Raw genomic sequence first — 27,831 nt, 5'->3', positions numbered from 1 at the left:
AGAATATGGGTCAGAGAGAGAAGCAGAGGGAGAGGCAGAAGCAGATTCCCCACTGAGAACGGAACCCTGGGAGGCAGGGCTCAATCCTAGAATCCCGAGATCATGACCTGAGCCAAAGTCAGACACTTAACGGATGGAGCCACCCAGGCACCCTTAACTAGTACTTAATATGATTGCCAGAGAACCATTTGAGCTAACTTAACTTAAAACTAAAGATGGGAGGGATGCCTGGGTGGCTTAGCAGTTGAGCATCTGCCCTTGGCTCAGGGCATGATCCCAGAGTTCTGGGATGGAGTCCCACATTGAGTCCCACATTGGGCTCCCCACGGAGAGCCTCCTTCTCCCTCTGCCTGTGCCTGTGCCTCTCTCTGTGTGTGTCTTTCATTAATAAATAAATAAAATCTTTTTAAAAAACAAAACACTAAAGGCGGGAAGGCAGCTGGATCTCAATTATTAGAATCAGCACCAGAATATTATCAAGATCTAATATTGTCCCCCCAACTCTACTTCATACTTATCTTTTCCCACAGATCCTCATCTCTGTTTCCCAGAGCACATGGTAATCAGATAATCCCTAGAAACACCCAAGTTTTATTGTAGGTTGCCCAGCTACTTGGGAGAGAGGATGACCTGACTCTCTTGATTCTATTCCAAATTCCTGGGGAAGGCTGTGAATAACTTAGTCTACACTGAGGTCTATCCACGACCAATTGACTGTGGCAGGGGTAGAGGTAGGGGTAGGGTCAGAAGTTCACTGTGAAACCATGCTGCCTCACTGCAACTATATGGATAGAGGAGAGGCCAATTCCTAACAATGGGTGTTAGGAAGTTAAACCGATAGTGTCTACTATAATATACAATTAACTCTTTCAGATAAATTATAAAAAATGCCAATCCCTAATTGAAAATGAAAAAAGGTATGAACAGATAATTTTAAAAAAAGAAAATAAAAATGCATTAAAAAAGGAAATATGATTATCCAACACATTTAAAAAAGGATTTTACTTATTTTATAGTGTACACTATAAAATGATGGTATATTGCTGGGGAAAATATTTGCCACAATAAAACAAAATATTAATCTTCTTAATATATAAAGAGTTTGTAAACACTGAAAAATGAAAGATATTAATGTGACTTAGAAAGGGTAAAAGATGTGAAAACTACTTATCATAGAGAGAGCTTAGAAAGTTATCAGTGTTCATGGACTGGAATATTTAATATTATTAATGTGTCAGTACTATCTACACTGCAGGTTTAGTGCAGTTCCTATCAAAATCCCAATGGTGTATTTTTTGCAGAAATAGAAAAATCCATTCCAAAATTCACATAGAATCTCAAGAGATCTGGAAAAATCAAAACAATGTTGATAAAAAAAAAAGTTGGAGTTCTCATATTTCATGATTTTAAAACCTATTACAAAGTTTAGTAATCAAAACAATGTGGTACTGGCATAAAGACAGAAATGTAGATCAATGGGACAGAATAGAGAGCCCGAAAATAAAACATCACATACACAAAGAATTTTCAACAATGCCAAGATCATTCAATGAGGAACGGACAATCAACAAATGTCAGGGAAACTGGACATCTACATTAAAAATAATGAAGTCACACCCTACCTTACACCATATACAAAAATCAACTCCAAATAGATCAAAGACATAAATCAAAGACCCCAAACTGTAAAACATAGGGGAAAGAAATATGTAGAAGAAAACATAGGAGAAAATTTTATGACATTGAAATTGGCAATGATTTCTTATATATAGCACTAAAAACACAGGGAACAAAAGCAAAAATAGACAAATGAGACAACATAACATCAAAGTTGAAAACTTCTGTACATCAAACAACAAAATAACCAACCCACATAATGAAAAAGCAACCTGTGGAATGGGAGAAAATATTTGCAAATCATATATCTAATAAAGAATTGATATCCACTACATATAAAGAACTCCTACAACTAAACAAAATCAACTAGAGATAAATAATTTGATTTAAAAATAGGCAAAAAAGTTGAACAGACATTTCTCCAAAGAAGATATGCAAATGGCCAACAAGTGTATTTAAAAGATGCTCAACATCACTAATCATTAAAGAAATGCAAATCAAAACCACACCTCACACAGCTGTTAGGATGGTGACTATCAAAAACCAGAAAATAGCAAATGTTGGTAGTGATGTAGAGCTACTGGAATCTTTGTGCACTCTTGGAAAGAATGTGAAATGGTGCCTTTGCTATGGAAAACAGTATGGAGTTTATTCAAAAAATTAAAATAGAATTACCATATGATTCTGCAATCCCATTCCTGAGACTATATCCAAGAAAGAAAGAAAGAAAGAAAGAAAGAAAGAAAGAAAGAAAGAAAGAAAGAAAGAAAGAAAGAAAGAAGAAAGAAATTTTCACACTTACATTTATTATAGCATTATTCCCAATAGCTTTAGAGGTGGAGGCAACCCAAATATTCACCAACAGATGTGGTATATACCTAAAATATTATTCAGCCTTTAAAAAAGAAGTCCTGTCACATTCATGACATGGGTAAATCTTGAGGACATCATGCTAGATGAAATGAAGCAGTCTCAAAAAGACAAATACACAAATTCATATTATTTCACTTATATGAGACATGTAGAATAGTCAAACTCACAGAATCTGAAAGAATGGTGGTTACCAGGAGCTAGGGGAAGGGGAACACAGTTGTCATTCAGTAGTTAAAAAGTTGGGCAAGATTTAAAAGTTCTAGGGATCTGCCATACAACAATGTGCACATACCTAACACTACTGGCTGTACACTTAAAAATGGCTAAGATGGTGGGATGGCTAGGTAGCTTAGCAGTTAAGCGCCTGCCTTCAGCCCAGGGCGTGATCCTGGAGTCCTAGGATCGAGTCCCACATCCGGCTCCCTGTATGGAGTCTTCTCTCTCTGCCTATGTCTCTGCCTTTCTCTCTCTGTGTCTCTCATGAATAAATAAATAAAATCTTTAAAGAAAAATGGCTAAGATGGTAAATTTTATGTCATATATTTTTTAAAAACCACAAAGAATTGCAGATGGATTTGTACATGGATTCAAGTCTGAGTTGCACTATTCTAGATACTAAAAACCCTGGTACTGTTCCTTCAATACTCTTAAAAAATATTTTATAGATGTTGCCTGGAAAACATACCAAAACAGCACTTGAACAAAGCAACGAGTACAACCTTCCAAAGGAATATCCACCAAGGAGTTTTAATGTTGAAATACCGATATAATGCAAATAAGGCATTCATTCACTCACTACAGTGGAAAATTCTATTATAAAAAGTGTACTTATGGTCAAACAAGGAAATTTGGTGATCAGGCATAATGATATACATGGAAAGATGAAAAAATATATACTATTCCCATCTATCAAGTCGGCAAATATAAAACAGAAATACAATGTAAAGAGCCATATTGAGAAATAATATACATATAGCAAAGAAAACAAATTTTAAAGGTAATATTCAATGATTTCTGACCCATATGCATGTGTGTACACACACACACAGACAAGAGTGAAACCATAGAAATCAAGATGCAGCAAACATCCAAAACTACAGAAGATTCTCTCTCATGCCCCTTTCCAGTTAACCCCTCTTGAGAATGTTTTAGAGATAATACTCAGTACTCAAAATTATGTTGTGTGACATCCACTTCCATGCAATATTATTAATAGGAGTGTAATCAGGGGATGCTTTCTATAAAGCAATTTTATAATATTATCAAAAGTATTATTAATGCTCAAATTCTAAGGAAGGAATTGAGTTTCTTGAAATCTGTCATAAGCAAATGACATGAAATGTAATAAAACATATGCATATAAGGATGTTGGTCACTCCAAAAATGACATCAAAAAATTAGAAATTGGGGAGATGTAGGTCAAAAGATACGAACTTTCAGTTGAAGAGTAAGTTCTGAGGATCTAATAAATAGCATGGTGACTATGGTTAATAACACAGTATTGTATACTTGGAGGTTGCTGAAAACAATCTTAAGCATTCTCACTACAAAAATAAAATAAATAAATAAGGGACGCCTGGGTGGCTCAGTGGTTGAGTATCTGCCTTCAGCTCAGGATATGATCCTGGGATCCTGGGATCGAGTCCTGCATCAGGCTCCCCACAGGGAGGCCTGCTTCTCCCTCTGCCTATGTCTCTGCCTCTCTCAATGTGTCTCTCATGAATAAATGAATAAAATCTTAAAAAAAAAAAGCTAAATATGTGTGGGGATGGATGTGTTCATTATCTTGATCATGGTAATCACACCAAAATGTATACATATATCAAATTATCACCTTGTATGCTTTAAATATATATAATTATATCTATCAGTGATTATCAACAAGCTTGAGGAAAAAATAAAGGACACACAAAAACATGAGAAATACCCATTCCATCATGAAGGAATGGTTAAATTATAATATATCCACTTGATGAAATAGTTTGCAATTATTAAAAATTAAGTTTTTGAAAAAACTTTCACATAAAAAATACACACAATGGTCATGTATTAATTAATAAGGATTAAATGAAATGAGAAATGCAATATGATCCTAATTTTGAAAAACATTACTTTCATGGGGAAAGAAAGAGATTAGCTTGGTATTTTAGTTAATACGAATATAGGAAATTTTAATTTTTTTCTTTCATTTTTTGTATTTTCCAAAATCTTTTAGAATAACATGTGGTTTTTTGGTAATTAGAAGAAACTATATTTTAAAAAGCAAACAAGGGAAGTAAACAAATTGCTATTGGTTCAGTTCCTTTGAGGATGAAATAAAAGCTTTCCCATGGTTGACTGCAATTTCCATACAATTCATATTGGGGACTTAAATAATGAAAACAACAAAACATAGAATGGATCAAAAGTCAAATGGACACTTCTATGAGGAATCTCATGACACACCTTATGTTATAGACAATTGATAAAGGTTCATCATTTCAATGTTTTATCAAAAGGAAAAGACCGTAAAGCTGCATAAAATTCTGTGCTATTCCTTCAATGGGAAGAAAGAGGGAACTAAAAGAAAAAGACCAATCCTATATAATGACTCATTTCACCTTCTTTCCAGAGTTTACAGGACAGGTCAAAAATCAATCCAATCTGGAAACTTTTGGAGGGAACCCAAAGTCCTTCTAATACCCACGTAACAGATTACATGCGTAAGCTAACATCTGACCTGCTCTTTCATAGTTTTAAGGTCCTTCACCGAACAAAAAAAAATTTGAGGTCAGAAGCTGTGCTCCCTGGTGAATCCTCAGATAGCTCCCTGCTTTATTTTTCTAGAAGTTGGGGGAAAAATAAAGTTGCCAAAGTCTGTGCAACACAATCCATATGAATGGAGGAAAAAGACAGTAGAGTTTTAATTTTTATTCATTTTCACATCACCTTTTAAAACTTTCTATTCTCTCTGCACAGAATATGTAAGTACAGTGTTACATGCACATAATTTTTAAAGAAATATATATACATATATTGGGGTGTTCATGCTCACATTTTTTAATGGTAGGGATACATGCAAAAAAATAAATAAAATTGGAGGCCATTAGTCTAGACCAGAGGAACTTAGCCTTAGTTACCTGTGAAGCATCTTACAATCAATGTTTTACTGATAATAGTGAAATACCAGTTTGGGTTTTTTTTTTTAATTAAAGCAGATTCAAAATTATCACTCTCAGTTCTTTCAGAGGTAGTATGCTTAAATTTTTTTTTTAATTTTAAAGACTTTAGGGCTGCCTAGGTGGCTCAGTTGGTTAAGCATGTGCTGTCGGCTCAAGCCATGATCTTGGAGTCCTGTGATCAAGCTTCTCATCAGGCTCTTTGCTCAGTGGAGAGTCTGTTTCTCCCTCTCCCCCTTCTTCCCCTCCACCTGTGTTCTCTCTCTCTCTCTCTCTCAAATAAGTAAATAAAATCTTCAAAAAATTTAAAGACTATATTTTAGAGCAGGTGTAGGTTCACAGCAAAAATAAGAGGAAGGGGCAGAGATTTCCTATATACCTCCTGTCTCACCTATACATAACCTCCCTTATTGTCAATAGCCTCCACCAGAGAGGTATGTTTATTATCATTGATGAACCTACATTGACAGGCAATAATTAACCAAAGCTCATTTTTTACATTAGGGTCAACTCTTGATGTTATATATATATAATGGGTTTGTACAAGGACATGTATCCATTACTGTGGTATCATACAGAGTATTTTCACTACCCTAAAAATCCTCTGTGGTCTGCCTATTAATCCATTCTTCCATCCTCCAACCCCTACAACTACTGATCTTTACTGTCTCCATAGTTTTGCCTTTCCCAGGATTTATATGGTTGGAATCGAACAGTATGTAGCCTTTTTCAGATTTGCTTTTTTTTTTACTTGCTAACATGCATTTAAGCTTCCTCTGTGTCTTCTCCTAGCTTGATAACTCATATCTCTTTAGTGCTGAATAATATTCCATTTAGTATTTAAAATAAATATCTGGATGTATAACAGTTTATTAATCCATTCACCTCCTGAAGGATATCTTGGTTGCTTTGAAGTTTTGGCAACTATGAATAGAGCTGCTAAAAATATCTGTATGCATCCACATGCAGAAGAATGAAACTAGACCATTCTCTTATACCATACACAAAAATTAACTCAAAATGGATGAAAGATCTAAATGTGAGACAAGATTCCATCAAAATCCTAGAGGAGAACACAGGCAACACCCTTTTTGAACTTGGCCACAGCAACTTCTTGCAAGATACATCTATGAAGGCAAGAGAAACAAAAGCAAAAATGAATTATTGGGACTTCATCAAGATAAAAAGCTTCTGCACAGCAAAAGAAACAGTCAACAAGGGATCCCTGGGTGGCGCAGCGGTTTGGCGCCTGCCTTTGGCCCGGGGCACGATCCTGGAGACCCGGGATCGAATCCCACGTCGGGCTCCCGGTGCATGGAGCCTGCTTCTCCCTCTGCCTGTGTCTCTGCCTCTCTCTCTCTCTGTGTGACTATCATAAATAAATAAAAGTTAAAAAAAAAAATTAAAAAAAAAAAAAAGAAACAGTCAACAAAACTAAAAGACAACCTAAAGAATGGGAGAAGATATTTGCAAATGACCTATCAGATAAAGGGCTAGTATCCAAGATCTATAAAGAACTTATTAAACTCAACAGCAAAGAAACAAACAATCCAATCATGAAATGAGCAAAAGACATGAACAGAAATCTCACAGAGGAAGACACAGACATGGCCAACAAGCACATGAGAAAATGCTCCGCATCACTGGCCATCAGGGAAATACAAATCAAAACCACAATGAGATACCAGATGGAGTGAGAATGGTGAAAATTAACAAGACAGGAAACAACAAATGTTGGAGAGGATGTGAAGAAAGGGGAACCCTCTTGCACTGTTGGTGGGAATGTGAACTGATGCAGCCACTCTGGAAAACTGTGTGGAGGTTCCTCAAAGAGTTAAAAATAGACCTGCCCTACGACCCAGCAATTGCACTGCTGGAGATTTACCCCAAAGATACAGATACAGTGAAATGCTGGAACACCTGCACCCCAGTGTTTATAGCAGCAATGTCCACAATAGCCAAACTGTGGAAGGAGCCTCGGTGTTCCAACAAAAGATGAATGGGTAAAGAAGCTGTGGTCTATGTATACAATGGAATGTTACTCAGCCATTAGAAACGACAAATACCCACCATTTTCTTTGATGTGGATGGAACTGGAGGGTATTATGCTGAGTGAAATAAGTCAATTGGAGAAGGACAAACATTGTATGGTCTCATTCATTTGGGGAATATAAATAATAGTGAAAGGGAATAAAGGGAAAGGAGAGAAAATGAGTGAAAATATCAGTGAGGGTGAAAAACATGAGAGACTCCTAACTCTGGGAAATGAACAAGAGGTAGTGGAAAGGGAGGTAGGTGGGGGTTTGGGGTGACTGGGTGATGGGCACTGAAGGGGGCACTTGGCAGGATGAGCACGGGGTGTTATGCTATGCTGTCAAATTGATCTCCAATAAAAAAATTAAAAAATAAAAATAAAAATATCTATATGCAGGTTTGTTGTTGGATGTAAGTTTTTCATTCCTTTGGGTAAGTACCAAGGAGCTTGATTGCTAGGTCATATGGTAAGAATATGTTTAGTTTTCTAAGAAACTGCCCAACTGTCTTCCAAAGTAGGTGTACCATTTTGCATTTCCACCAGCAATGAATGAGGGTTCCTGTTGCCCCACATATTCACCAGAATTTGGTGTTATCTGTGTTCTGCATCTCACCATTCTAATAGATGTATAGTAGCATTTCATTGTTATTTTAACTTGCATTTCCCTAATGACATATAATGTGGAGTATCTTTTCATATGTTTATTTGACATCTTTACCTCTTCTTTGGTGAGGTACCTGTTAAGATCTTTGGCCCATTACTTAATCAGGTTGTTTGATTGCTTACTGCTGTGTTTTAAGAGGTTTTTGTATATATTTTTTTAAGATTTTATTTACTTATTCATGAGAGACACAGAGAGAGAGAGGGACAGAGACACAGGCAGAGGGAGAAGCAGGCTCCATGCAGAGAGCCTGATGCAAGACTCATTCCAGGACTCCAGGATCACGCCCTGAGCCAAAAGCAGGCGCTAAACCATTGAGCCACCCAGGGATCCTCAGGTCTTTGTATATTTTGAATAACGGTACTTCATCAGATGTGTCTTTTGCAAATACTTTCTCCCAGTCTGTGGCTTGTCTCCTCATTCTCTTGACATTGTCTTTTGCAGAGCAGATATTTTTAATTTTAATGGAGTTCAGCTTATCAGTTATTTCTTTCATGGGTTGTGCCTTTGATGTTGGTAGTGTGATTCTTTTTTAGAGGAAAAGATAGTTATACAACCTGCTTCATTTTCTCCAAGGCCCAAATCAGCCCTTATTAATGATATAGTATTAATAAGTAGGAAAACTGAAAATCATTGCAATGGATTGTTTTCTCATTTTCTCATGGGAAAATTTCTCACTTTCTTTTAAATGAGAAGCATGGATAGATATATAGTAGAATACAAAGAATAGACAAAGTATACATAAGTACTTTATAAACTAGAATAGTTATGAACTATTTCTATTTCTATTGCTATTGCTATGAACATTTCTATTATAATGACATGATAAAATATTATTACCAAACCGAAGCAACATTTGCATTAATGTTATTGATATTAATGCTGATTTTTAAAAAATTCAACAGATGGTACATTAAAATAACAAAACAAGTTTTATCTAAGTTTATTCTTCAACTGAAATACCAACTTGCCCTGGTAATATTCCTGTGGAGAAATGTGATAAAAGGCAACTTGTCTTGCATTTTTAAAGATTACTTATTATTTATTTGTTTGTTTGTTTGTTTATTTATTTATTTATTTGAGAGAGAGAGAGAGAGAGAGAGAGAGAGCACAAGCAGTGGGGAGGGCAGCAAGAGAGGAGGAAACAGGCTCCCTGCTAAGTAGTGTGCCCAATGTAAGGCCGGATTCCAGGACCTGAGGATCATGACTGGAGCCAAAGGCAGACACTTAACCAACTAAGCCACCCATGTGCACCTCATCTTGCATTTTAAATAAAGTTTAAAAATTAGACTAGCCTTGTGTTTTCTCATGTTTTGTTATAATTTTTGAAATTCCAAATGACTGATTTATTAGATGGATAAAATGATGTATTAATATTAAATCAGGAAAAACAGTTTTAGTAGTATTTTATTATCTTTACTATAAAATATTTCCAGACATTTTTTTAGTGTGTGGATAGAGCATGAAGGAGTGACATGGTTGTGAGCATCATTTATCATTTGTGATGAAGTGGGAGAAAGAGAGCCTTGGGTATATATTTCAGTCTCATCTGAAGAGAATATTTCTTCATTGGCATTCCAGAAAATCCATACTGCTCCTCAATCTTCTAGTGCATGTGAACTAGAATTGCAGAGGCGTAGATGGTATCAGGACCCAAAGAGGCTCTGTGATCTAGAGCTAGGAAGAGGAAGATGAGCAATCAGAGACTGACTACTGTTACAAGTGCATCAATATGTTATTTACTCCAAAGTTTCCTCAGAGATAACAGAACCACTTGTCAGGATGGCACCCTAAGTCAATGCCTCCAGCTACCCGCAGCCTCACTTAACCATGGATAGGGTCACAAAAATGTAATATTAACATGAGAGGACATTTCATTCCCTTTAGATCTCACAGTGACTTTGTCAAGCATTGAAGGTGTTGTGTGTGAGAAGGGCAAAAATCAAAAGCCAAAAGGAAAAAAACAAACAAACCAATCAAACAACAAAAACAAACAACAAAGGCTTTCTAGGCTTTGTACTAGAAATGGTGAACAGATGTTCCTTAGATCCACTGAGAAATGGCCTTAAGTTAAAATAATCAGAATTTAGACATATCATAATTTGGGCACAGATGGGATGGAGAGCCCAGGGGGTTAAAAATCTAGTTATAAATAGGAAAGCAGAGGTAGTGAGTGAGGATATTTTCAGAGGGGAGAGTTAGTTAACACGGGTATGGGTTATTGATGAAGGTCATTCAATGTACATTCACTCTCAGTAGACATTAAAATCAGATAGACTCTCACCCCGCTGAGCCAGCACAAATTAATTCTCAGGTCTCTCAAGATTTTGAAACTCTAGGACTCTTTGTAGGGTATAATTATATTTTATTATCAGATTTTCCCGTGAAATGCCACGAAATGGACATCTCTCAGAAATCAGACATCTTAGTCAAGGTAAACCCGACTTCCCTGTCCCTAGCAAGGCCATATATGGACAGCTAACCTAAGATTTGTGATTTGGGGGACAATCTCATGGACATTAAGCAATGATTCTCAACACTGCACACTATAATTTGTTGAAGAACTGTAAAAAAATACCAGTGCTGCAATACTGTACACTGAAAACTTTTATAAATCATCATTGAAAGCAATTAAAGAAGACCTAAGTTAATGGAAAAATCTCAGGTTAATGGATTGGAAGGCTTAATAGTGTTAAGACAGCAATACTCTTCATATTGATATATAGATTCAATGCAATTCCTATCAAAATACAGGCTCTCTTTTTGGTAGAAATTTGACAAGCTGATCTTAAAATTCATATGGAAATGCAAGGGACCCAGAATAGCTAAAACAATCTCAAACAAAACAAAACAAAACAAAACAAAAAACAAAGTTATAAGATTCGCCCTTCTTGATTTTAAGCTTACTACAGTAATCAAGACTGTGTGGTTACTGGCATAAGGATAGATGTATAGAGCAATGAAAAAAATTGAGAGTCTAGAAATAAATCAATGTGTGTATGGTCAACTGGTTTTTGACAAGGGTATCAAGACATTTGGTGGGAAAGGAACAATGTTTTCAACAAACAGTATTGTAATGACTAGATATCTAAATGCAAAAGAATTAAATTGGATTGCTACTTCATTCCATATGCAAAAATTAACCCACAATGCCTCAAAATATAAATGTTAAGGGGTAAAATTATAAAACTATAGAAGAAAACATAGGTATAAATCCTCATGACTTTGGATTAAGCAATGGTTTCTTAGATTTGATACCAAAAGCATATATAATAAGAAAAAAAGTAAAACTAGACTTCACAAAAATGAAAAACTTTTTGCATCAAAGAGTTTAGAAGTAGAAAGCAACCCCTAAAATGGGAAAAAAAATATTTGTAAATCATATATCAGATATTACATACATCTATTGGTGTCTAGCTATTGATATCTACTGGTACTCCAGTACCCAAAATATGTGAAGACTTTTACAACTCAATAATAAAAAGAAAAATAATAACCCAATTTAAAAGAATTTGAATAGTCATTCCTCCAAAGAATATATACAAATGAGGAATAAACACATAAAAAGATGCTCAACATTATTAGTCACAAGGGAAATGCAAATCAAAACTGGCAGATATTCCTAGAAATATAAACTACCATAACTGAAGCAGGAAGAAATAGAAAACCTGGACAGATCAATTACCAGTGGTAAAATTGAATCATAATCAATAAACTCCCAACAAACAAAAGTCCAAGACCAGATGGCTTCACAGGTGAATTCTACCAAACATTTAAAGAAGAGTTAATACCTATTTTTTTCAAACTTTTCCCCCAAAATGAAAGAGGATGGAAAACTTCCAAATTCAATCTATGAGGCTAGCATTACCCCGATACTAAACCAAATAGAGACATGACACACAAAGAAAGAACTACAGGCCAATATCTTTGATGAAGATGCAAAAGTCCTCAACAAAATACTAGTAAACCCAATCTAACAATATATTTAAAGAAAATGATTCACCATGATCAAGTGGGATTTATTTCCAGGATGCAATTGTGGTTCAATATTTGCAGATTAATCAAGGTGATATATCTCATCAACAAAAGAAAGAATAAAAACCATAAATCATTACAAATAGATGCAGTAAAAGTCTTCACATATTTTGGGTACTGGAGTACCAGTAGATATCAATAGCTAGACACCAATAGATGTATGTAATATCTCATATATGATTTACAACATTCAACATCTATTCATGAAAAAAACCCTCAACAAAGTAGATTTAGAAGGAACATACCTCAACATAATAAAGCCCATGTATGAAGAACCCACAGCTAACATCATACTCAATGAGGAAGAACTAAGAGCTTTTCCTTTAAGGTCAGGAACAAGGCAAGGATGTCCACTCTCACAACTTTTATTCAATATAGTATTGGAAGTCCTAGCCATAGCAATCAGACAATAAAAAGAAATAAAAAGTCATCCAAATTCATAGGGAAAAATTAAAATGTCACTATTTGAAGATGACATGATACTATTTATAGAAAACCCTAAAGAATCCACCAAAAAAACTATTAGAACTGATAAATGAATTCATCAAAGTCCCAAAATACAAAATCAATGTACAGGGGATCCCTGGGTGGTGCAGCGGTTTGGCGCCTGCCTTTGGCCCAGGGCGCGATCCTGGAGACCCGGGATCGAGTCCCACGTCGGGCTCCCGGTGCATGGAGCCTGCTTCTCCGTCTGCCTGTGTCTCTGCCTCTCTCTCTCTCTCTCTCTCTCTGTGTGTGTGACTATCATAAATAAATAAAAATTTAAAAAAAAATAAAAAAAATAAAAAAAACAAAATCAATGTACAGAAACCTGTTGCATTTCTATATACTAATAATGAAGCAGTAGAAAGAGAAATTAAGAAAATAATCCCATTTATAATTGCAACAAAATAATAAAATACCCAGGAAATAAACTTAACCAAAAGGATAAAAGAAAACTTTTATTCTGTATTCTGTATGCTGAAAATTATAAAACATGATAAGTAATATTAACAACACAAACAAATGGAAAGATATCTTATGGACTGGAAAACAAATATTGTTAAAATGTCTATATTACCCAAAGCAATTTAGAGATTTAATGCAATCCCTATCAAAATACCAACAACATTTTTCACAGAACTAGAACAAAATCCTAAAATTTGTATAGAACCACAAAAGACCTTGAATGGCCAAAGCAATCTCAAAAAGAAAAATAAAACTAGAGGAACCACAATTCAAGACTTCAAGTTATATAACAAAGTTACAGTATTCAAAACTGTATGGTACTGGTACTAATAGAGACACCTAGGTCAAGAGAACAGAATAAAAAAGCCCAGAAACCCATATGATAAGTTAATCTTCAACAAGGAGGAAAGAATGTTCAATGGGAAAAAGACCGTCCCTTCAACAAATGGTGTTAGGAAAACTGGAGAGCTACATGCAAAGAATGAAACTGAACCATTTTCTTAACCCAAACACAAAAATAAACTCAAATGAATTAAGAACCTAAATGTGAGACCAGAAACCATAAACATCCTAGAAGAGAGCACAGGCAATAATTTCGCTGACATTGTCATAGCAACATTTTTCTAGATATGTCTCCTGTGGCAAGGGAGACAAAAGCAAAAATAAACAAAATTAAACAATAAACAATTGGAACTACATCAAAATAAAAAGCGTCTGCAGGGCAGCCCCGGTGGCTCATCGGTTTAGCACCACCTTCAGCCCAGGGCGTGATCCTGGAGACCTGGGACTGAGTCCCACATCAGGCTCCCTGCATGGAACCTGCTTCTCCCTCTGCCTGTCTCTGCTTCTCACTCCGTGTTTCTCATGAATAAATAAATAAAAATCTTAAAAAAAAAAAAAAGCTTCTGCACAGTGAAGGAAACAACCAACAAAACTAAAAGGCAACTTAGTGAATGGGAAAAGGTATTTGCAAATGACATCTCTGATAAAGGGTTATTATCTAAAATATATATATTAGTAATATATAAATATACTAATATGTTTTAGTATCTAAAATATATTATTCAACATCAATAAAACAAATGTGATTTAAAAATGGGCAGACGACCTGAACAGACATTTTTTTTCCAAAGAAGACATACAAATGGCCAACAGACGTATGTAAAGATATTCAACATCGCTCATCATCAGGGAAACGCAAATCAAAATCATAACGAGGTACTACCTCACACCTGTCAGAATGGCTAAAATCAAAATCTCAGGAAACAACAAGTGTTGACAAGGTTGTCAAGAAAACGAATCCTCGTACACTGTTGTTCGTAGAAATGCAAACTGGTATAGCCAGTGTGGAAGACAGTATGGAGGCTCCTCAAAAAATTAAAAATAGAATTACTCTATGATCCAGTAATTGCACTACTGGGTATGTACCCAAATAATATGAAAACATTAATTTGAAGAGATATGTGCATACTGATGTTTATTGCAGTATTATTTAGAGTAGCCAAACTATGGAAGCAGCCCAAATATCCATCAATAGATGAATAAAGAAGTGGTAAATACACACAATGGAACATTAGCTATAAAAAAAGAATGAAATCTTGCCATTTGCAACAGCATCTATAGTGCTAGAGAGTATAATGCTGAGTGAAATCAGTCAGAGAAAGACAAGTACCATATGATTTCACTCATATGTGGAATTTAAGAAACAAAACAAACAAACCAACAGTTAACTACAAAGAATAAACTGATGGTTCTGGGGGAGGGGTGGAGGGTGGATGGGTGAAATAGGTGAAGGAGATTAAGAATACGGTTATCTTGATGAGCACTGAATAATACATGAAATTGTTGAATCACTATACCGTACATCTGAAACTGATGTAAAACTGCAAGTTAACTATGCCAGAATTAAAATATAAAAATTATTTAAAAATTTTTTTCACTATGAAGATATCACTTCTTCATGACCACTAGGATGGTTATAATCAAAAAGACAGATAATAACAGGTGTTGCTGGGGACAGAGTGAGAAAATTAAAACCCTCACATTGGCAGTTCCTCAAAAACTCAAAACATAGGGGTGTCTGTGTAGTTCAATCAGTGAAGTAGCCATTCTTGATTTTTTTTTAAAGATTTTATTTATTTATTCATGAGAGACAGAGAGGCAGAGACATAGGCAGAGGGAGAAGCAGGCTCGTGATGCGGGATCACGACCTGTGCCAAAGCCAAAATAGGTAAATCCATAGGGACAGATCAATCATATCTTAATATCTCGGGATGAGGCCTGGGCCTTTGAATTTTTAAAGGTTCCTGCTAATTTTGAAGCACTGGTGCATTAAATAAACCATCAATCTTTTTTATTACAAATTTATTGGCAGAGATTAACAAGATTTTTTGACCTGCCTCCCACTCCCATCATTATTATAATGGTTAATTTTGGTGAGGACAGTGGTGGGAAAAGGTCTAGAGTAATGATTGCTAAAATTCACCAGGACTAGAATTATTCACCAGTGCTATCAACAAAGGGACATATGTCCCTATGTTTCATTACGTTATAATGTGCTTTAAAAAAAAAAAGTTTCCCCCAATTCTAAACAGCATTTTCTTACCTGTTCTTTGCATTGTAATATCATTTAAGATATTTCAAAGGATGTGACATTACCCTTAGTTACCATGTCAATACAACAATCTGTAATGCCAGAGGGGTTTGGGTTGTGTTTTGCTTTTAATCTACTCCTGCTTCAAAGTTCACAGTGGAATAGCCATGGTAATCCCTAGCTCTGAGGATTTCTCCCTGTGGGATCCAGCCTTCAGATCTTGGGTGGTCCAAAGGGTTGGGTGGGGGTGCTTTAACTCAGGATAGGCTAAACAATTTCACCTACCCTAAGTGAAGGCTAGAACCACAACCACCCAAGTGGTTTTTAATTTTGCTTTATCATTCGTTTACTATTCCCACTTAATTTCCAAAAGGAAGTTGAAGTAATTTGATTGTCTAAGAAAGTATATTTAGGCTGGAGCAGGCCTGATAAGCAAAGGCTTAGGTTTCCAGCATGATTCTTTACTGATATTAACCTGGATATTATGTATCATTTTGGAAAATGACCGCTTTCCACATAGTCTAATCCCATGATGAGAATCAGCAGGGACAAAGCCATGCAGAAAATGCAGATATAATGGCAAAGTTCTCGTATATTCTACTGGGAAACACCTCATTTCTGCTAAGATACCAGAATCATATACACATTTACATTTATTTTATTAGAAAAGTTTTCCACATTTAAGCAATAATCTTTCTGAAACATTTCTAAATAATGGGTTTCAAACTTTTAATCTATTATTAAGCATAATGGATGAAATGTAAAACCCATGGAACATATTAATGAAAAATAACTCTACCTGTAACTTTACTATTTTTAATCTCATACAAGAAAGCATATCAGAATTGAAATGAGCAAAAATAATGTTAATTATTGACTCTAGGTGATGAGTACAAGTCTGTTGTTCCGTGTACTGTGTCTCTGCTAATATTGAATTATCCTAATTATATTAATACTTAATATTGGGCCCAATTCAACAGAAATGTGAAAATACAACCTAATGAGGTAGGTTCAGTATTGGGGTAATATTGAAACTATTGAATTTAGAATTATCTTAATAATAGCATCAATTAAAACAAACTTTTTACTAGATATTCTGTTCTAGCCATGATGAAATAATTGATACCACAAAGCCCTCCCACTATAAACCCTCCCACCCCCTCAAACTAAATAAAATATATAAAATAGCTGTTTTCATATACTGGATAATAGTCATGGAGGACTATAATTTCTGAAAGAAAAAAAACAAGACAAGTTACATGGACACAAAAAAAGACTTCACTGATGAATTATCTCAAACATTTTAAAGGAAGAAACCTTATCAATCCTATATAACTCCTTTTAGAAAATAGAAGAGGGGGAACACTTACAAACCTGTTTTATGAGACTAGAGTTACCCTGATATTAAAGCTAAAAAAGACAAAGTTTTCCTTTTACAAAAAGGAAAACTACTGACCAATACTGTCATTGATATAAAAGTCCTTAACAAAATTTTAGCAAATTGAGCCCAATGACATAGTAAAAGAGTAATTATCATGATTGAATGAGACTTATTCCAGGATGAAATGTTAGTCTAATATTTGAATACAAATTGATGCAATTTAAAGAATAAAGAAGGAAAAACATATAATCATCTTTATAGATGCAAGAAAAGCATTCAACAAAATTCAATACAGGATAAAAGGAAACTCCCTCAACCTGATAAAGGATATCTATTGAAAAATCTACAGGTAGCAACATACTTAATGGGGAAAAATTAAAATATTTTCCCCCTAAGATGAAGATCAAGGCAAATATGTCTACTCTCACCACTCCTGGTAGAGGTCTGAAATACTTTTACTGGAGATTTTCAACACGGTAATAAGATAAGAAAAAGAAATAAAATGCATTAAACTGCAAAGGAATGAGCAACACTGCCCTTATTTACAAATGATATGATTGTGTACATAGAAAATCTTAAGCAATTCAACAAAAGCTACTAGTGCTATTAGGTGAACTTAGGATGATTTCGGAATAGAAGGCCAAGATACAAAACTCAGTTGTATTTCTATATATTAGCAAATGAACATTTGAAAAAGCAAACTTAGAATAATACCACTTACAATAACATTAAAAGCCCAAAAGGTTAGGTATGCACATAATAGAATATATGGAAGATATCCTGAAAACTAAAATATTGCTAAGAAAATCAAAGGTGACAAACAGAAAGACATACTATTTCTTGTTAAGACATCAATTCTCTAAGAGTTGATCTAGAGATTCAACACAAACCCAATCAGAATCCTAAACTTTTTTGCAAAAATTGACAAATGGACTATGAAATTTTTATAGAAATATGAAAAGCCTAACAGAGATAAAGAAATTCTGAAAAGAAAAAAAAAGTTGGAGGTTGTATAATATCTGATGTCAAGATTTCTGTAATGCTATGGTAATCCAGACAATGTGATATTGGCATAAAGACAGACAAACAGATGACTGGATTAGATTATAGTACAAAAGTAGACCTATATATATTGATTTCTCACCAAGGTACCAAAGAAGCAAAATGGGGAAAAAAATACTTTTATCAAATGGTGCTGAAACAATTGCCTATGTATGCAGAAAAAAAAATCAATTGCAATTCATACTCACACCAAACACTAAAATTAATTTGAGATGGATTATAGCTCTTAACGTAAAATCTGAAATCAAAAAGTTTCTAGAAAAACATATGGAGGTTATTTTTGCAACTTAGAGATCAGTAAATATTTCTTTGTCAAGGACCCACAAAAACTAATCTTAAAGGAAACAAACTGATAAAATGGACTTAATAAAAATTTTAAACTTCTGTTCATCAAAAGTCTTTGTTAGGACATTGAATAAGCAAGCTAAAGGAAGAAAATATTCACAACATATCTGACAAAGGACCTGTATCTAAAATGTATGAACAACTCCTATGATTCAGTAATTAAAAGATTTTTAAGAAGTAGTCAATTTTTAAAAAGCAGTCAAGAAGACTTCTGCTTCCAGAAAGATAGAGTAGAAACAATTTTTTCCCTTACTCCTTCTGCTAAGTAGACCTAAAAACTCTGGGCATTCTACATAAAACAAGGTAAAAGGGCTGAAATGTGGAGAGAAGGCAGACCAGCGATAGACATCAGAAACTGAAGAACAAGATGGTGAGTTCATAGGTTTTCTTTTTGTCTCATATATCCCAGACTAGATGGTAGAGAAATCAACAACCTGAAAATGCAATTGGTCATGAACATCTTTCCCTATCAATAAATATGTTTCTATGCCACCATTTTCTTTCAATCAATGTTCATTACTACTCAGCAATAAAAAGGTGCATGTGTGCACCCTCCACCCTGCAGAAAAACCTGCTGGCTCTAGTCAAAGGACCAAAATGGGACAGGCTAGGAAGACAATAACAACTCTATTCCTGCCAAATACTCCGGATAAAATGGAACTCCACCCCCATCCGCACCAACAAGTCCAGGTAGGGAGTCTAAACCTCCATCCTCAAGAGCTTATAATGAGGTACCCCAAACCTCTCCCCTACCCTCCCAGTAAGGTGGTGTCAGAGATCATGGAGCTAAAGATTAAGTCCCGGCTTTAACTGAGTCTCTGATTCCAGTTACTCATTTTTTGATACCCTAGGAGGCAATGAATTGCCCTTTCAGCTTAAACTACTTTAATGAAGTTTATTTAAGAGCCCTAATTTGACTTAAAACTATTTTTTTCTGCAACCTAAATTCTGCTATATACTTTCTTCTCTCAACTTCCTATCCTTTCATGCCTCTTACTACTTAATTCTTCTCTTTAATTGTGTTGGTCATGCTTGCCCACTTCCTTCAGTGCCTAGCCTGTATCCTATAATGCATCTCCTCAACAATGCTTCTTGTTGAAATCAATTTTACTGATCTATAATTTGCCTGCAATAGGCTTCCTTTTACAATGTACAATTTGGTGAGTTCTGAAGCATCCATATGCCAGCGAAACTACAGCTACAATCAATACAGAGAATATTTTCGCCACTCTCAAGTTTCATCTTGCCTCTTGGCAGTCCATCTCTCAACCCCAAGTTTTTTTAGTCACTGTATTTGAATTCTCACTATAGTTCATATTATTTACACTTTTATGTCTGGTTTCTTTCATAATGGTTTTGCATTTATCTATAGTCCATTCCTTTTTATTGCTGAGTTGTATTCCATCACATAGACACCATATTTTGTTTATGCACTTACCAAGTGAAAGGTTGTTTCATGTTTGGGCTATTGTGCATAAAGCTGTAAATAACATTCATTTTTTAAAAAATGGTAGCATAAAAGCATATTTACTGATAGGGAAAGATATTCATGACCAATTGCTAAATGAAAAAAACAAGTCATGCAACCGTTTATAAATATGAACCCATTTTTTATAAAGAGTATACTTATGTAAATAAGTAAATGCATAGAAAAAATCCAAAATATTAATGATGGTTATATCTGAGTGTTGAGATTACACATCTTTTAAGGTAAAAATCAGTTAAAGTGGGCAAAAGACTGGAACAGTCACTTCACAAAGGAAGATATACCAATAAATATACGAATAAATTGGTCAACATCCTTAGTCATCAAGGAAATGTAAGTGAAAGCTACAATGAGATACCACAACTGATAGCACCAAACATTGGCAAGAATGTAGAGCAACAGAACACTCATATATTACTAGTGAGAATGTAAAATGGTATAGCCACTTTGAAAATCAGTTGGCAGTTTCTCGTAAGTTATACATACACCTACCTATGACTCAGCAAATACACTTCTAGAAGAAACAGAAATACTGGACACAGAAAAGTCTTGTGCATGGATTTCATAGTAGTTTTATTCTTAGCCCTGAATACTCCAGGAAGAAAATAAGATTTCAAAATATTTTACTTTGTTTTCTCTTTTCCCAGCCTCAGTCTCAACAACTAGAAACTAGAAACAACCCAAATGTCCATCAGCAAGAGAATGAATAAATAAAATCAGTATGTCCATAAAATGGAATACTTTACAGCAATAAAAAACAAAACACAAAAACCTTCTGATAGCTGGTTGCACCCCAGTATCATTACACTGAGTAAAAGAAGACAGAGACAAAAGGATACGTACTGCATGATTCCATTTGTATGAATTTCTGAAATAGGCAATGTCAATCTATGGCAAAAGAAATCAGCACAATGGTTGTCTGCGGAGGAAGGGGCAGGCAGGGATTAACTGGGATGGGGCTTAAGGGATATTTTGGGGGTCAGGCAGTATTCTGTATTGTTATAGGGTGTGGTTGACACACATGTATGCAACTGCTGAAGCTCATCAATCTATACTTAAGAGCTGTCATTTCACTGTATATAAATTATATTTCAATAAAATGGGAAAAATGAAAACAAATCTTTTTGTTAATGTAGATTTTCAAACACACAAGAAAAGTAGAAAATACACTATAAGGATCCCTCTATCATATTTGAGTAATCATTTGCTAACTTCACTTACTGGCAAAAAAATTGCTTACGACACATAATTCAATGGATTCCCATAGGTTCGTGAGCCAAGAACGATTGTGTTTACTTTCTAAAGAAAGGCAGGGAGTTTTTTGATTGCTTGTTTGTTTCTTTGACAGATTTCATGGTTTGAGAAATGGTAGTATTTTCTATTTCCCAGGGATTTCAACAGAAAGTCAAAATTTGAGGGACACCTGGATAGTTCATTGGCTAAGCGTTTGCCTTCAGCTCAGGGTGTGATCCTGGAGTCCCAGGATCAAGTCCTGCCTTGGGCTCCCTGCATGGAGCCTGTTTCTCCTTCTTCCTGTGTCTCTGCCTCTCTCTCTCTCTCTCTCTCATAAATAAAAATTTTTAAAAAAGAAAAAAAAATTTTAATTTTTAAAAAGAAAGTCAAAATTTGATCCACTGACACCTACTTAAAAAAATGTGGTCATTTTCAAATACCAGCCAGCTTCATTTTTAAAGGCTTTTTATCAGTTAATGTTGCTTCTTAGAAGGAAACAACCAGAACTGATTGATTTTAAAATAAGCTCAGGGGCACTTGGGTAGGGTAGTCAGTTAAGTGTCTAACTCTTGATTTTGGCTCTGGTCATGATCTCAGGGTCTTGAGATCAAGCCCCACATCAGACTCTGCACTCTTGAGATTCTCTCTTTGTCTGCCCCTCCAGCTCGTGCTCTGTCTCTAAAACAAACAAACAAACAAACAAACAAGCAAACAAAATAAGCTCAATATTTTTTCCATTTCACCAGCTCAGGAACTACAGTGATAGTTTCTGCTATACTACTCCCCACTCATATTTTAGAAGAGGAATCAATGGAAGAAAGGAGGTAGGTTGAGGTTATGATGCTGTTCTTACCAATTATTTGCTATATGATCTTGAATACATTTCTAAATCATTCTGATTCTCAATTTCCACATCAATAGGCATGACAATCCCTATCTCAAAGTTTCATAATGGAAATTAAATATTGTCTGTGAAAATGCCTTGACATACACCAGGAGCTCAGTAAATATTACTACCTTCCCTGAACAGAAGACAAGAATGAAGAACATGTTTTCCTTCGTATTTCATAGTTAGGTACACTCTGGTATCTGGACACTCTTTGAGTGATTTACACAAGTCCTACTTGAACTATTTTTTAGGTGAGGTGAGGATGGGTGGATCAACGTGGGCAGGGATGGCAAGGCTGAGAGATCCTTAACTTTTATCTCCTAAGAACATTGTGAACATTTTATAAAAACTAAGGATGAAATATTGCTTATTTTTTGCAGTTTCTATTTGTCTCTAGGAAAGTGTATCTAGAAGGCAATTTCTTGTGGTGGTGGTGGTGGTGGTGGTGGTGGTGGTATTTCGTTTTGTTGTTGTTGTTGTTGTTATTGTTGTTTTCTGCACTAATCAGTACAGACTGCAGTGATGATTCCCAAACTCTGAACAATAGTCCCCAGTGTGTGGGCAGGGAGGGCCAGCATATGGAGGCCTCTCATATAGCCAAATACTGGCTCTCTGCCCTTCCTTCAGCTTTGTTTAAAGACAAGATCCGTTTCCTCCTTTGTCATCCCCTACAAGGCCTCCAGACTCCACTCTGAAGCCCAGCCAGATTTCTGTAATAAATTACCTGGGAAGCTGAGGCTGAAAAAAAGAAAAGAACAAGGTGAAGTGTTTTGAAATCTGACTTTCCTTTCTGGAGCATTCAGGATTACCTATTCAGAGGGGGCAAGGTTGCACTAAGGGTTGTGCTAGGAAATTTGCCAGCTAAAGTTTGTAGAAGAAATTTGGTCAGTTCATGTAGGCCATTACAAGTTTTTCATATTAAGGGTAAAATGTGTCCAAACTTAAAAAAAAGATAAAGAAAATAGGTTCAGAGAATTACAAAAGAGTACATATAAAAAAGTTTTGTGGCATGATATAAGCCTATACAGGCATGACTTGTTTTATTGCACCTCACTTTATTGTACTTGGCAGAGGATGCATTTTTTACAAACTGAAGGTTTGTGGTAACCCTGCATCCACCAAGTCTATAGGTGCCATTTTCCCAACATTTGCTCACTTGTGTCTCTGTGTCATATTTCTGTTAATTCTCACGATATTTCAAACTTTTTCATTATTACTGTTTTTGTTGTGGTGACCTGTGATCAATGATCTTTGATGTTACTATTATAATTGTTCTGGGTAAGCATGAACCATGCCCACATAAGACAGTGAGCTTAATATATAATTATTTAGGTGTCTGACTGCTCCACTGACCAGTTTCCCTCATCTCTCTCCCTCTCCTTAGGCCTCTCTACTCCCTCAGACACAATATTGAAATGAGGGTGATTAATAACCCAACAATGGCCTCTAGGTGTTCAAGCAAAAGGAAGAGTCACACATGTCTCACTTTGTTTTTTAATTTATTTTACTTAAATTTGATATAATTAACATAGCATATTATTAGTTTCAGAGGTAGAATTTAGTGATTCATCAGTTGCATATAACACCCAATGTTCATTGCATCATGTGTCCCCCTTAAGGCCCATCACCCAGTTACCCCATCCCCCCCCCACCTCCCCTCTAGTGACCTTCAGTTTGTTTCCTAGAGTTAAGAGTCTCTTACGGTTTGTCTCCCTCTCTGTTTTCTTATTTTTCCTTCCCTTCCCCTGTGTTCATCTTTTTTGTTTCTTAAATTCCACATAAGAGTGAAATAATTTGTCTTTCTCTGACTTTTTTGCTTAGCATAACACCCTCTAGTTCTATCCACATAGTTGCAAATGGCAAGATTTCATTCTTTTTGATGGCTGAGTAATATTCCAGTGTGTGTGTGTGTGTGTGTGTGTGTGTGTGTGTGTGTGTATTATCTCACATCTTCTTTATCCATTCATCTGTCAATGAATGTCTGGACTCTTTCCATATTTTGCCTATTGTGGACACTGCTGCTATAAACATTGGATTGCAACACATCTCTCACTTTAAATCAAACCTAAAGGGATCCCTGGGTGGTGCAGCGGTTTGGCACCTGCCTTTGGCCCAGGGCGTGATCCTGGAGACCCCGGATCGAATCCCACGTCGGGATCCCGGTGCATGGAGCCTGCTTCTCCCTCTGCCTATGTCTCTGCCTCTCTCTCTCTCTCTCTCTCTCTGTGACTATCATAAAATAAATAAAATTTTTTTAAAAATTAAAATAAATAAATAAATAAAACCTAAAAATGATTTAGTGAGGAAGGCATGGCAAAAACCCAGACAAGCCAAAGGCTAGGCCTCTTGCAGCAATTAGCCAAATTTCAAATGCAAATGAAGAGTTCTTGAAGGAAACCAGAAGTGCTACTCCAGTGACACATGAATGGTAGGAAAGTGAAACAGCCTAATTGCTAGTATGAAGACAGCTTCAGTAGTCTGGATAGAAGATCAAACCAGCCACAATATCCGCTTAAGCCAAAGCCTAAAGCAGAGCAAGGTCCTAACTCTTTTTAGTTCTACAAAGGCTGAGAGAGGTAAGGAAGGTGCAGAAGAAAAGTCTGAAGCTAGCAGAGGTTGGTTCATCAGGTTTAAAGAAAGAAGTAATCTCCATAATATAAAAGCAACAGGTGCTAATGTAGAAGCTGCAGCAAGTTATCCAGAAGATCTTACCAAGAGAATTAATGAAGGTGGCTACACTAAACAACTGATTTTCTTTCCTTCCCTTCCTTCTTTCCCTTCCTTCCTTCCTTTCTGCAACAGATTTTCAGTGTAGATGAAACAGCCTTCTACTGGAAGCAGATGCCATCTAGGACTTTCATAGCTACAGAGAGGTCAGTGCCTGGCTTCAAAGCCTTCAAGGACAGTCTCACTCTCTTGTTAGGGGCTAACATAGCTAGTGACTTAAATTGAAGCCAGTGCTCATTTACCATTCCGAAAATCCTAGGAATCCTTAAGAATTACACTCAATCTACTTTCCCTGTGCTCTCTACATGGAATACAAAGCCTAGATGATAGTACATCTGTTTATAACATGATTTACCAAATATTTTAAGCCCACTGTTGAAACTTACTGTTCAGGAACAAAAGATTCTTTTCAAAATATTACTGCTCATCAACAATGCACCTGATCACTCAAGAGCTCTGATGTAGATGTACAGCAAGGTTAATGTTCTCATGCCTGCTAACATAGCATCCATTCTGCAGTCCAAGGAGTAATTTCAATTCTCAAGTCTTATATTTCTTAGTTAAACTCCATAATTTATAAATTAAATGATAAAATTGATAATATAAATATAAATTAAATGTTATTTAATTCATGTTTCATAAGGCTATAGCTGCCATAAATAGTGATTCCTCTGATGGCTCTGGGCAACGTAAACTGAAAACCTCCTGGAAAGTATTCATGATTCTAGATGTCATTAAGAACATTCAAGGAAGAGATCAAAATACTAATATTAACATGTGTCGGAAGAAGTGGATTCCAACCCACATGGAGATTATTGAGGCGTTTAAGCCTTCCATGGAGAAAGTTAAAGTGCAGGTGGGGTGGAAATAGCAAGAGAACTAGGATTAGAAGTACAGCCTAAAGATATGCCTGAGTTGCTGCAAGCTCATGATAAAACTGAAATGGATGAGGAGCTGCTTCTTGTGGATGAGCACAGGCAGTGGTTTCTTGGGATGGAATGGATTCCTGGTGAAGATGCTGCAAAGACTGTTGAAATGACAATAAGGGATTTAGAACATGACATAAACTTAGTTGATAAACAGAGGCAGCATTTGAGAGGACAGATTCCAATTCTGAAAGAAGTTCTACTGTGGGTAAAATGCCATCAGACAACTCACATGTTACATAGAAATCATGGAAGGAAGAGTCAATTGATGAGGCAAACTTCATTGTCTTGTTTTAAGAAATTGACACAGCCAGCCCAGCCTTCAGCAGCCACCACCCTGATGAGTCAGCGGCCATCAACATTGAGGCAAGACCCTTCACCAGCAAAAAGATTATGATTCTTTGAAAGCTCAGATGATGGTTAGCATTTTGAAGCAATAAAGCATTTTTATTTACTTACTTACTTACTTGTTTATGGTGGGGAGGAGCAGAGGGAGACAGAGAATCCCAAGCATGCTCCATGCCCAGCATGGAGTATGATGTGTGGCTGGATCTCACAACCCTAAGATCATGACCTCAGCCAAAATCAACAGTTGAATGCTTAACTGACTGAGGCATCCAAGTGTCCCTAAGGTATTTTTAATTAAGGTATGTACATTGTTTTTTTTAGACATAAGACTATACCACACACTTACTAGGGTATAGTATAGTGTAAATATAACTTTTATATGCACTGGGAAACCAAAAAAGTCATTTGATTCTATTGCAATATTTGTTTTATTTCAGTGGTCTGGAATTGAACCTGTGATATCTCTGAGGTGTGCCTAGAAGTTGACAAAGTTGTTACCAGGTAGGTAATATTAGTATCCCTCATTTTATAAACAAGGAAAGAAAGTCTCAAAGAAGTTATGTGCTTGTTTGATAAAAGCATATAGGCAGTAAGGAGTAAAATTAGGTCCTGAATCCTGGCATCCTGGTTCCAAATCTTTCCCAAGGCCAGATACCAATTTCAATTCCTCTGAGAATAGTCCTAGTTGATGTGGCCAAGCTTTGGGGCAATGTTCCCTGAAGCACAGACTGTGATAGTGGGGATCCAGAGAATGAGGGGGGAAAGGTGGAGATGTAGGAAGCAAACATGAGATGTGGCACATGAACATCACAGCAGTCATTTGCAGGGCTAAGTCAAGAGGTGCCCCTGATAGCATCTCTTGGGTGGGACCCCCTTTCACACATCCCCTTTCTGAGATTACATCTCTGTTTCAGATTGGGAACAACCAATGCAGAGGGAAGAACAAAGGAAAATAGAAAATAGCATTTCCATAATGTGTTGAGTATCATCCAAATGAGAAAGAAATTTGTGAATGTACATAGAACAACGCATAATTTTTTTAGATTAAAAACACTGTATCCCATCAAGTACAAAGCTTGTTTGACTTTTTTTTGTCAGCCCCATGGGCTTTTTTTTTTTTTTTAACATTTTATTTATTTATTTGACACACAGAGAGAAAGAGCACAAGCAGGGGGAGGGGCAGAGGGAGAAGCAGACTCCCCACTGAGCAGGAAGCCCAGATGTCCAGCTCCTTCCCAGGGTCCTGGGATCATAATTTGGGCAAAAGGCAGATGCTTAACCGACTGAGCCACCCAGGCACCCCAGCCCCATGTATTTTTGTTAGCAATGTTGACCACTGAAATTATTTTCTTAGAAGAGAATTTTCCAGTAAACCTCCCACATCAAATGCAAACTTCCTGTTCCCAACTGCTATTCCTCTTCTTAGGTCCATCATTACAAGCAGCAGGAGGGCTGATGTTCAGCAGAAAATTAATTTGACAGGGTGTGTGCTTAAAGGCATCAGCTTCCAAGGG

General features: G+C 36.0%; 2 long non-coding RNA genes across 8 annotated transcripts in view; one reads left to right on the top strand and one right to left on the bottom strand.

Annotated features, from left to right (window-relative positions):
* LOC140636873 (uncharacterized) overlaps positions 1–27,831 on the top strand; it is an 81,204-nt gene that overhangs the window by 35,164 nt on the left and 18,209 nt on the right. For 6 of the 7 annotated variants that reach the window (XR_012034099.1, XR_012034098.1, XR_012034095.1 and 3 more), the window contains exon 3: positions 26,755–26,818. This is a non-coding gene — a long non-coding RNA (uncharacterized lncRNA). Of the gene's footprint in view, positions 1–26,754; positions 26,819–27,231; positions 27,387–27,831 lie in introns of those variants that run through there. The other variant, XR_012034100.1, reaches the window with a different exon arrangement.
* Positions 9,734–27,831, bottom strand: part of LOC140636874 (uncharacterized) — a 34,685-nt gene continuing 16,587 nt past the window's right edge. Inside the window, exon 2 of the long non-coding RNA XR_012034101.1 lies at positions 9,734–10,021. This is a non-coding gene — a long non-coding RNA (uncharacterized lncRNA). The remainder of the gene's footprint in view (positions 10,022–27,831) is intronic.

This window comes from Canis lupus, chromosome 7 (assembly GCF_048164855.1).
Source record: "Canis lupus baileyi chromosome 7, mCanLup2.hap1, whole genome shotgun sequence".
In the NCBI taxonomy this organism is placed as follows: Eukaryota; Metazoa; Chordata; class Mammalia; order Carnivora; family Canidae; genus Canis; species Canis lupus.
The sequence above is the reverse complement of the archived record's forward strand: the minus strand, read 5'-3'. Positions and strand labels throughout refer to the sequence as shown.